The following is a 10,907-nucleotide window of genomic DNA, read 5'->3' as shown; positions in this document are numbered from 1 at the left end:
TCCAAATTTCATTTCCATTCAATATAGTTAGGTCCGGTAAGTTTGTTATCCTTAAGTATGGTGAATAGTGGATTAAAGCCCATTTTATCCTGAGAATCATGCATAAAAACATCACATAAATAAGGGTGCATTAATTATTAAGATCTAAATTATTAAAATTTAATGCACTAACATCTAAACACCATAAGCTTCTGGTACGCCATGATGTGTGACATGTATACCACCTAATTTTGTTTAAATGTTACTTCGGTCCTATTACTAAACAATATGCCACGTTGGGGTGGACTATATTATTTTTCATAGCTAAGTGTATACCATCACCAAATCTTAAATTATTCAAAATCTATGGAACTTGGTACGCCACGATGGGTGGCGTGTATACCTTCCAATATTCGTAATTTTGCCTTGAATAGAATACTTCAATTCAATATTCATCAATGGTTTGATTTCCAGGTAGTGGAGGAGTCACATCGGTCTCGCTTAAAACCCACAGCCTTACAAGTTCGATGAACCCGTTTTTGACAAAATTGCCCCAAATCAGAAATAAAGAAAATCCGTATTTATTCCTTTCAAAAGTTATTAATTTAAGAAGTTTGTTCTAGTAATTTCTATAACATTTTAGACACCATAAATTATATGCCACGATGGGTGACGTATATATAATTTATATTCGTCTTTATGTTAAATTACCTACAACCAATAATGGAGACCATGGGATTTAATTTCATATTAATTCCCTCTCCCACTTAGAATTTTTTTTATATTAAAATTGAGGAATTTTAAAATTGAATGGGGCCCTATGTTGTTATAATTATGTCTAATCATGCATTCAAAATACACACATAATTTTAGCAACATATAACATTTAATCAAAGCAATAAATAAAATTTATGTCCATGTCGTCCTAATTAAGTTAAACATGCAATTTTAAAAGAATTACACACATAATTAACGACACACATAATCAATAAATTAAAGCAATAATTAAAATTTAATGGAAAAATTAAAATAAATTTTTCCACTATTATGGCCCTTGAAAAAAAATCCAGCTCTAAAAAAAAACTGCCCCAAGCGCACCCCGACGCCCCCAGCAGCCCCAGCAGCCCCAGCTGCCGCAGCTGCCGCAGCGGCCCCAGCAGCCCCAGCAGCCCCAGCTGCCGCAGCGGCCCCAGCAGCCCCTTGTAATCGCACAGCGGAACAAAAAACTACCGGAATTGATTTCTGATCGCACATAACTATTAAAAAATACCCGGAACAATTACAAAAAAATAGATCTAATACAAAACTAATTTTGTAAAATCTATTCTAACACGATCAACCCTCGTGTAAATTACAACCACGATTAAACCACGTGGAAACCAAAACAAAAATTAACCACGATTAAACAACGTGGGATCCAAACACATAATTAAAATATACATGGCCATAATAGTGGATTGACAACCTGCATCAAAACCAATACAAGCAAAACACTATATACACACATATATAATTACAACATGGACATTATATCATAAAACGTAGAACCCATTACCAGGCTCTTGATACCAATTGTTGGGAACCACGGACTTAGGGTGTTACTACGTTTTACGATAAAGATTACGAAAAGAGGATTATCTTGTTAATGGTTGATTCCACGCTCTTCTATTGTATTCCCAAATTCCCTTGAGCGAAGTGTGGCCTCCGTCTTCTCAAGTTATCCTCTCTTCTTGCTCCTTGGTGGCTACAATATGTTTTCACACAATTTCCAAGCAAGAAGAGAATAAAAATATATATAGGCTACAATAGGGACCATGGATAATTAGGTTGGGCCTTCTAATTACATCTTGAGCCTAGCCCAATGTAATTAAATATTAATTCAATCCACTAAAGAATTAATATTTGCACTACCTTTCCTAATACCGTAATTTAATTAATTCGGTTCCAATATTATTTGCTTATTAAATTTCCCATGTTTAAAATATCATATGTCCATTAATTAAATAAATTACTGATAATTTATTTAATTAATATCTTTTATCCTTGATCATCCACTCAACCTTTATTTAATTATGCCAAAATAAATTCCACCTGCAGGGTTTCACATAATTAAATCTTTTTGAGCTTTCAAGGGGACATCATTAACCCAAATATTATCAGGACATGGATTCCTTCAATAAATAATATCCACCATGTATATAATTCCATCACCCAAAATATAATGATATAATTCAGAAGAATTATTTCATATATAAATCAAAGCATGTAAATAATATACACGTGTCAATTACTATTTCCGGACTAAGAACCTAAGCATTAATAATAACATAGAATCTTAGTTCTCCTTCTTAATCAGTATTAAGGGAACAATTCTAAATTTGATCATGTTCAATATACACAAAGTATACTAGCATTATTTATTAGTCAATATAAACTAATCTAAATAAATACTACAGCCATACCAGTGGATTGTCCAACACCACCTGTGCTGTGAACCTTATTATATTATATAACCGTATTTAACAATCTAATATTTTGTATCCCATTTGATACTAGATTGTTCACAATATATAATATTAGACAACATGTAAACATTCAAATGATTCTCAAATAAACTGGCCAGAAATAAATGTACATACTTCAAATAAATATTTTCAGTATACACTAACAAAACATAATCTCCCTTTTGGAGATGAAGTACTTTTGTTTATAGATCTTCTGCTTGAGATGATTTATGTGAAGATCAAGTACTTATTCGAATTCCGAGTTTGAATCTTAGTTTTCTTGAGAACTTTTTTTATAAGAGATCTTGTATTAGAGCTTAAGATGAAGTAGAGAAATTAAGTACAAATCTCAAATAAAAAGAACTCAAATAAGAAGCTAAAAATTACCACTTTTGAAGAATGGTTGGAAAAGTTCTCCGGAAAAATTCACCGGAGGTTCGGCCGGATTTTGGCACTTTGGTCGAACTCGGGCAGCCCTTCGGGAGGCCGGGAAGTGGTAGTGGATGATCTCACTTTGTAGGATGAAGCTAGGTTGGGTGAAGCTAAGCTTGGGTTTCAAAAATCTTGTATATATGTAAGTATATAGAAGATAGAGAATGTTTTTTAGAAGAAGTATGTGTATAGAATTTGAAAGAGATGAAGAGAGGCACTTCTCGAAAAAATTCCAGCAACTTTGTGACACTTTAGCTTGAAGAAAATGGATTGAGGTGGGGGTTTATTTATAGGAGAAGTTGGGTGTATTGAATGGTGGAGATTTGACGAAAATAAATGGTAGATGTTGTAAGTCACATGGATTGATGACATGGAAAGTAGGTTGTGTTTCTTTGACATAGCCATATAAGACAAACAACTTTATGGGACCAAAAACTCAGCTGATTTATTTTATTTATAATGTCTTTTCCTTTTTTTAATCATTGTTTATTCACTTAATTAAGGATTAAACTCCATTAATTATGACCACCTTAAAAATACCTAAATAAATACCATAAAATATATGATAATTACTTAAATAATATAAAATAATGTCCTGCAAGTTTTGGTCAACTTTGGTCAATGGTAGCTAGGTCAAATGTGGTCAACTGTGTGACCAACTGCCTCGATTTTTGTGCCTGGATAAAAATTCTCTGAATATTATGAAATTTTTATCATACTTAGAAAATACCATTTAAATGATCCATACTAAATTTCAAGTTATTTTAGCATGTGGAAGTATTTTATCTAAGATAAAATTGTTCTGTCAGCCTTTTCTTTCGAGTAAAAATATCATTGGTCTTGAAAATGAAGGTGATGGATCTTTTGACCAAAATTTTGACTTGAATAAATACTTAAAATATATTTCCTAATATATAAAATATATTTGGATGTTAGGAAATATTTATGAGTATTTTTGAATAATTTTCTTCGAGAAATGTTGATTTAACGAAACGGGAGAAAATTGCTGTAGGTGTACATGAAATGAGTTATACAGCTGGATATTAATATTCCAACCATTAATATTAATACTATTTGAATAAAAACTCTTTTGATATATGTAGAGATGTATTTTGGAGTGAAGAGTAAAATATTTAATATAGCATGAGTCCTCTAAAGAATATTTCTGATATATTTCTTATTCGAGCTTGTTGTCATATTCCTGTTGCAATACAGATCTAAGAAATATCATATCTTGATATTTCTTCTTTGATCATATTGCCTTAGAGATATATTCCATAAAGATATAATTTTGATATTTTTCAAAAATGGAATATCTCTTTAAAAAAAATGATTTTGCTAGTTTGACTTTTTGACTTTGATTTGGATCAATTAAATTCATGTCTTAATGGAGAGGATCTACGTGTAATTAAATTTTATGTTTAATCGTACACATACCAAAATAAATAACATAACGAAGATATCCGTTCATCATACTTCAAAAGGTTCAACGCAGAGTCCACGTTGGTGAGAGAAGAACCAGATGAAACATCGAAGAGTTTTCTCATTGCATGGTTGCATGTAGTGAAAGATTTCTGGAAACACTTACAAGAGAATGATCAGACATCATTTTATGATGTTCTTGCTCGGGCTGAATCCTTCAAAGCTATACAACAATCACTTGCTGAAACTAAAAAGAATGACAATGTGAGCAATCCAAAGGGGCTAGCCAAGAGAAAGGATGGATTTGTAAGTCGGGAATACAAGCATAACGCTCCTAGCCCCAATCAGGTTAATGTTACTCGTACGCAAGGAGAATGGAGTCCGCCGTCAAATTATGAAAAAAGGGCGAGTAGCTATACTCTTTTGGATGCATCTATTGATCACATCTTTGAGGTTAATAAGGACATAGGACTCCTTAAGAAGCCAGAATGTTTGACCTTATAGAAAAGTAGGGACAAGAAGAAGTACTGCGAATATCATGAATCTACTGGGCATGATACTCACGAGTGTCATCACTTAAAAGATGAAATTGAGGAACTGATCATGGTTGGTTATCATTGAGAGTGGATTGTAAAATAGGTAAAGTTTGGTTCACGTGGTTTGCAGGCTATTGCGTGAGCTCGTGGGGTTTACCAAGTGCGCACCCCAAAGGGTAGCGGCTGCGGGTTCCCTACGATAAAAAAAGAAGGTAAAGTGACGCAAAGGAAATGATGATAAAGAATGGGATGGAGAACATCCTCTATGAGCATATCTTAATGAAAACTTAATGATGCACCATCCGATATCACCTTAGAGAGATGGAATCAAGGTAGGTGCATCATCCTCACAATGATGTACGGGTGATAAGTATGCTTATCGGATCAGTGAATGTCCATCGAGTTTTCCTTAATAATGGAAGTTCCACAAATATCATATACTAAAACACCTACAAGAAGTTGGGATTCTCGATCAGTGATATAAACTATGAGGATGCACACGTCTACGGTTTTACTGGAGAAGCAACAAGAGTCATGGGTTCAATCAGATTGCAAGTTACACTCGGAAAAGAATCTCTTTCCACTACTCAGATGATAGAATTCAAGGTATTGGATTAGGATTCCGTGCATAATGTGTTAGTGAGAAGACCTTGGTTGCGGGCTTTCAGGATGATAACTTCAATACACCACATGATGATAAAGTTTCCTACACCCAACGGGGTGGGTAGTACGTGAGGATTGCGGTATGTCCGACGTGATTGTTATCACAAGGTTGTTAAAGAGTTCATAGAAAGAGCTACAATGAAGAAGTCTTCCTGAATAAAATGCAATAATTATGCAATCCCAACCTAGTGGTGAAATTCATGTCAACTACTTTGTTGAAGATCCAGAAGAAAGAAGTACACGTGAAGTGATTCCTCCAATTTAAATGTTGGAAAATGGTCTAAGAATCAGCATTGTTGAGGAGGTTATGGTGGGGCGTGAAGGAGATGTTGTGCAATGAGAAGTAAATGGAGAAAGGTTAGAAGGAAGGAATGAATCCTTTCAAATTCTGAATAACTCTCACGATGTAGATGCTTCCCTAAAAGAGGACGCGCCCTCAAGGAGTGAAATATTAAAAATGAAAATTTTGTGGGAGTTGCTCCTCTTGGGGAGAATGCGCCCTCAAATTGTGTAATATTAGAAACTTTGCCTTGTCCTGAGGTAGATGCTCTCATCAATGAGGACGCGCCCTCGGGTAAAATAATGGATGTTGAAGATCCTCGGAACTTTGATTTTGATCTAGATCCAAGAATCCTTATGCCTACAGAGAAGACGGGGTCAGCTGAAGATACAATATCTTTTCCCATAGAAAAGGATGATCCGAGTAAGTTTTTTAAGATCGGATCTCAACTAAGCCATGTGATGAAAGAAAGGCTCACCCAATTTTTATTAAATAATCTTGACGTCTTTGCATGAAGTCATTCAGACATGGTTGTAATTGATCCAAGGGTGATGTGCAACCGTTTGAACATTTTTCCCAATCAGACGGGCATACGATAAAAACGTCATCCAATGAGTGGGGAAAAAGCAGTTGCTTTGAAAGAAGAGGTGGATAGATTGTTGGATGTTGGGTTGATCAAAGAATCTTTTTATCCAGAATGGATAGCAAATCTAGTACTTGTGAAGAAACCAAGTGGAAAGTGGATGACTTGTGTGGACTTCACAAATTTAAATAAAGCTTTCCCAAAAGATAGTTTTCCACTTCCGCGAATTGATCAGTTGGTCGATACAATGTCGGACATGCATTATTAAGTTTCATAGATGCATATTCTGGCTACAACCAAATTTTCATGTACGGGCCTGATCAAGGGCATACATCCTTCATCAGTGACAGAGGATTGTATTACTACATTGGAATACCGTTTGGCCTGATTAATACAGGGGCAACCTATCAATGGTTGGTGAACATGATGTTCAAGAATAAAATTGGGAAAACCATGAAAGTTTATGTGGATGATATGCTGGTCAAATCTTTTCGTATCCTCTTGTTCTTCGGATACAATTCGATCCTTCTACGACCAAATCTCAATTTATGGAAAGCCTTCGATGGCTTCCTTGTAAAAACATTCATTTTTATTTGGGTACAAATGGTATCTCTTTATTCTTCGTGATATTGACCACAATGAAGTGGGAGACCATGTGAAACACCTGGGGGAGATGTTCAACATCTTGAGAAGATATCGCATAAAGTTGAACCCGCAAAACTGTGTGTTCGGTGTTGAATCAGGCAAGTTTTTGGATTCATTGCCAATCATATAAGAATTAAAGATAATCCTGCAAAAATCAAGGCCTTGCTCGACATAAAATCTCCCGTGAATGTAAAATAAGTGCAAATCTTAACTTGATGAATTGTTGCATTAAATCGCTTATGTCCAAATCATCCGACAGGTGAAAAAAATTCTTCAAAGTAATTAAAGGAGCAGGGAAAGACTTTGCATGGACACCAGAGTGTGAGGAGGCCAATGACGTGTTGGTAATGGAAAAATGTAATAACCCCAATTTTTGGAAAATTTTTGAAACCCTTATGAATATTGTTTTTGCTGAATGAGAAAACTTTTCATGCCACACTAGGTAGGGGTTCTTTTATGGATATTCTGAGATTTTATTGGCACTCTATATGGTATATAAGTGTATGTAAAGATCGTCAAAATCCAATTCCGAACACTTTGATTTTTCCCGAAAATCCACTAGATACGGAAAGAATTGAGTATAAGGTAACATGATAAAAAGGATTTAAATTAAAGGATTATAAGAGAGGATCATAAAAGGAATACAATATATTGAGAAAGGTTAAGGGAACTTAAGTAATAAGATCCCGGGTATGATCCCTCAAACGATAAACGAAAACGAAAGTTAAGCGAACCGTATAACAGATCAGCGGTCATTAGGCAAACAATTAGAAACTAATCAAAGAGATTAGAAGGGATGATGACATAGCAATGTGACATAAGCATGACATAAGGGGAAGGAGATGTGGTTGATTTAAAACCACACAAAGTCAAGGCTAGAAAGGTAATTAACCAAAAAACAAAACAAAAAGCAACCAACCAAGCCAAAACATTTCATTTTCATCAAAAAACACAAAACCCCCATTTTCTTCATGAAGCTCTCGGCCCCTTTTCTTAAAAAATGAAGATCCAAGCTCCACCACTTACTATTTAGCAAGGTATTTATCTAAGCTTCCCCATGGATAGTTACATACTTCCTATAAGTTTAAGCTTCTAACTCCAAGCCAATCTTTTTCTATAAATCATGGAAGAAGATGGTGAATAGTACTTTCTTGAAATTAATTTTTGTGTTCTTGATTTCTTTGAAAGAACAAGCTTGTAGGAGGTTAGATTAAGGCTTCCATGGGCATTTCAAGGATCTTTCATGGATTAAAAGCTCCAAGGAAGGTATAAACTCCAAACCCTAGCTTTGGTTTTGAGTAATTAGAAATGAATATGATTGATATAGTATATGTGAAGCATGAGGCTTGTTTGCTTAAAGTTTGGTTGAGTTTGTAGAGATTAGTTGGTTTTGTGGTGTTTTTGGAGTTGTAAATCTTGTTAATTAGTTAATGAACTTAAGTATAGCTTTTAGTTCATGTTTGAGGGTAGTATAAAGTTGATAATATTGAGTTGTTGGGGCTTTTGGAGTGTGTTTTGGATGGATGTTGGTTGTATGATTGATTTGGGGTTGATTGGTGGTTGTTTTGGAATGGTTTAAATTTGGGAAATCGCGTAAACATAGCCGCCATAATGCCCGATTTACCGTAGACTGTTTTTGTTCTTAACATCAGAACCCTTGAACTCACTGCTAGGTTTTGACCATTGCCATGTTTAGATAGTTCATGTTACGAGCTTCGTTTTGATATGTGGTTCGTTTGATTCCGATGAACGGTTTAGGAGAAACGGCCGTTTTAAGTAACGACGTTTCGCGAACGAACCCTTACCCCTCGCCTTACTTTGAAACATAGGTTAAAGACCTTAAAGGACTAATTGAAGTATGAAACATTTATGTAAGGTGTAATAGGCAGTTGGTAAGACACTTGCGAAAGAATCGCTTTAAAACTCGTAATGGTTAATTTATTAAAAATGGGGAGCCGAGGGTACTCGAGTGACTTAAGAGAATCAGTAAGCGCAAAACGAGCATGAGAGTCTGAGTTGGTTAGAGTATAGATTTACAAGTGACTTTGGTTTAATTCCAACTTACTTGTTGCTTATAGGTTACCAGACTCGTCCCGAGCCATTCGTAACCCCCAGTCGCTCAGGCAAGTTTTCTACCCGTTATACTGTTGTTGTGATGTATATGTGTATATGCATGATTCTTGCGATATATTGTAGCATGTGATATGGTATATATGCATGCCTATTTCATATTTTTGGATTATATATCTGTTGGTTAAAATGCTTACAGTTGCATAATACCTATGCTAGAGATAAGCGGTATTGAGTTTACCCTTAGTATAGGGGATCAAAAGGTGAACATATTTCTAAACCGGGAGTCGATGTTCCCGAGTATAATATATATATATTTTTATATATATGTGGTTATAGTTTTCACAAGTATTAATCGAATAAGGTTTATTCGATAACTTTATTTTATTATTAAATATTATTTCGAATATTCATCCGAGGACTTATGACTCATTTCTTTTATTATTGAATATTATTTCGAATATTCATCCGAGAACTTATGACTCCTTTATTTTATTATTGAATATTATTTCGAATATTCATTCGAGGGCTTATGACTCAGCTTATTTTATTTATTGAATATTATTTGAATATTCATTTGAGGATCTATGACTCCGATTATTTGCTGAGATATATTCTTTATTTTATTAAAGAATAAGGTGTCGATAATCAAACTTATTTTCGATTATTCAAATAAAGATAGTACTTTCATATAAGTATATATTTGGTTATTTAATATCCATTTCAAGTATAAGTTTTAAAACTTCTACTTCGATTATTTTTATAAGGATTATCTTTATGAGAATAATATTTAAATAATAATATTCAGATATTTTCTAATATATCGGGACTGATTTATTTTAATAAATCAGCAGTACTTCAAACATTCTTAAAAATGTTTTCGAGTCTTCAAAATGATTTTTAAAGTTAGAGTGGACCCCAAAACTCATTTTTTTATATTTGAGATCTTCCTTTCAAAGGGGATTTAAATACTCGCTTAAAACCTGGGGGATCCAGCTCTGTGGTGCATTTTACATTCGCAACGTGGTTGATGTTTTGAGAAAACAAATGAATTGATTACTTACCCAACGTTCGGGAAGTAAGCCCATCTAATTGAGTCGGCATAAGCGATAGGCCGGGGTACGGTCTATCAAAGTGTAAGTGGCTGGGTGGCAGTCCATCAACGCGTAAGAGGCCGGGTGGCGGTCCAGCACAAGGTCCTTATGTGGCCAGGGTGATGACCGGTGGGGGATTCATCCATCTACTAGTAGAAAAGGTTACTTATTGGTATCTTTGCCTGATCAGCAAGATATCATGTTTATGCCAAAATTTCTTTTCTTTCCAAATTCATTGGATATTGCAACTCTGTTCATACTTCACATGACAGAGGTTTTCAGGAAATGTATGAGAGATATATATAGGTGTATATATATATCGGGACTTAATGAAGTATCTCGTAACTTCATTTCAATCAATAATATTTCAAAGATTGAATCTATTCAAGTATTATCTTGTAGTCTCATCTATGTGATGAACTTTTGAAACTAATTATAACTTGAACGGTGGTAGTTCAAGTAGTATTTGGAAAAGATATAAGTATATTGGAGTATCTTGTAACTTTATCTCTTAAACTTATATCTAGTAAATGATTATCTTATGCATGACAAAGATTTTCAGAAAAACGTTGAGACAAGGTTAGATATATGAGATCACCTTGCAACGATATTTTTATACAGTTATACACTGGAACTCTGTATGTATTATGCATGGAAGAGGACTTCCCATATTTTGAAAAGTATATATATATATATATA

Source organism: Apium graveolens, chromosome 6 (genome assembly GCF_009905375.1).
Source record: "Apium graveolens cultivar Ventura chromosome 6, ASM990537v1, whole genome shotgun sequence".
NCBI classification, from domain to species: domain Eukaryota; kingdom Viridiplantae; phylum Streptophyta; class Magnoliopsida; order Apiales; family Apiaceae; genus Apium; species Apium graveolens.
The sequence above is the reverse complement of the archived record's forward strand: the minus strand, read 5'-3'. Positions refer to the sequence as shown.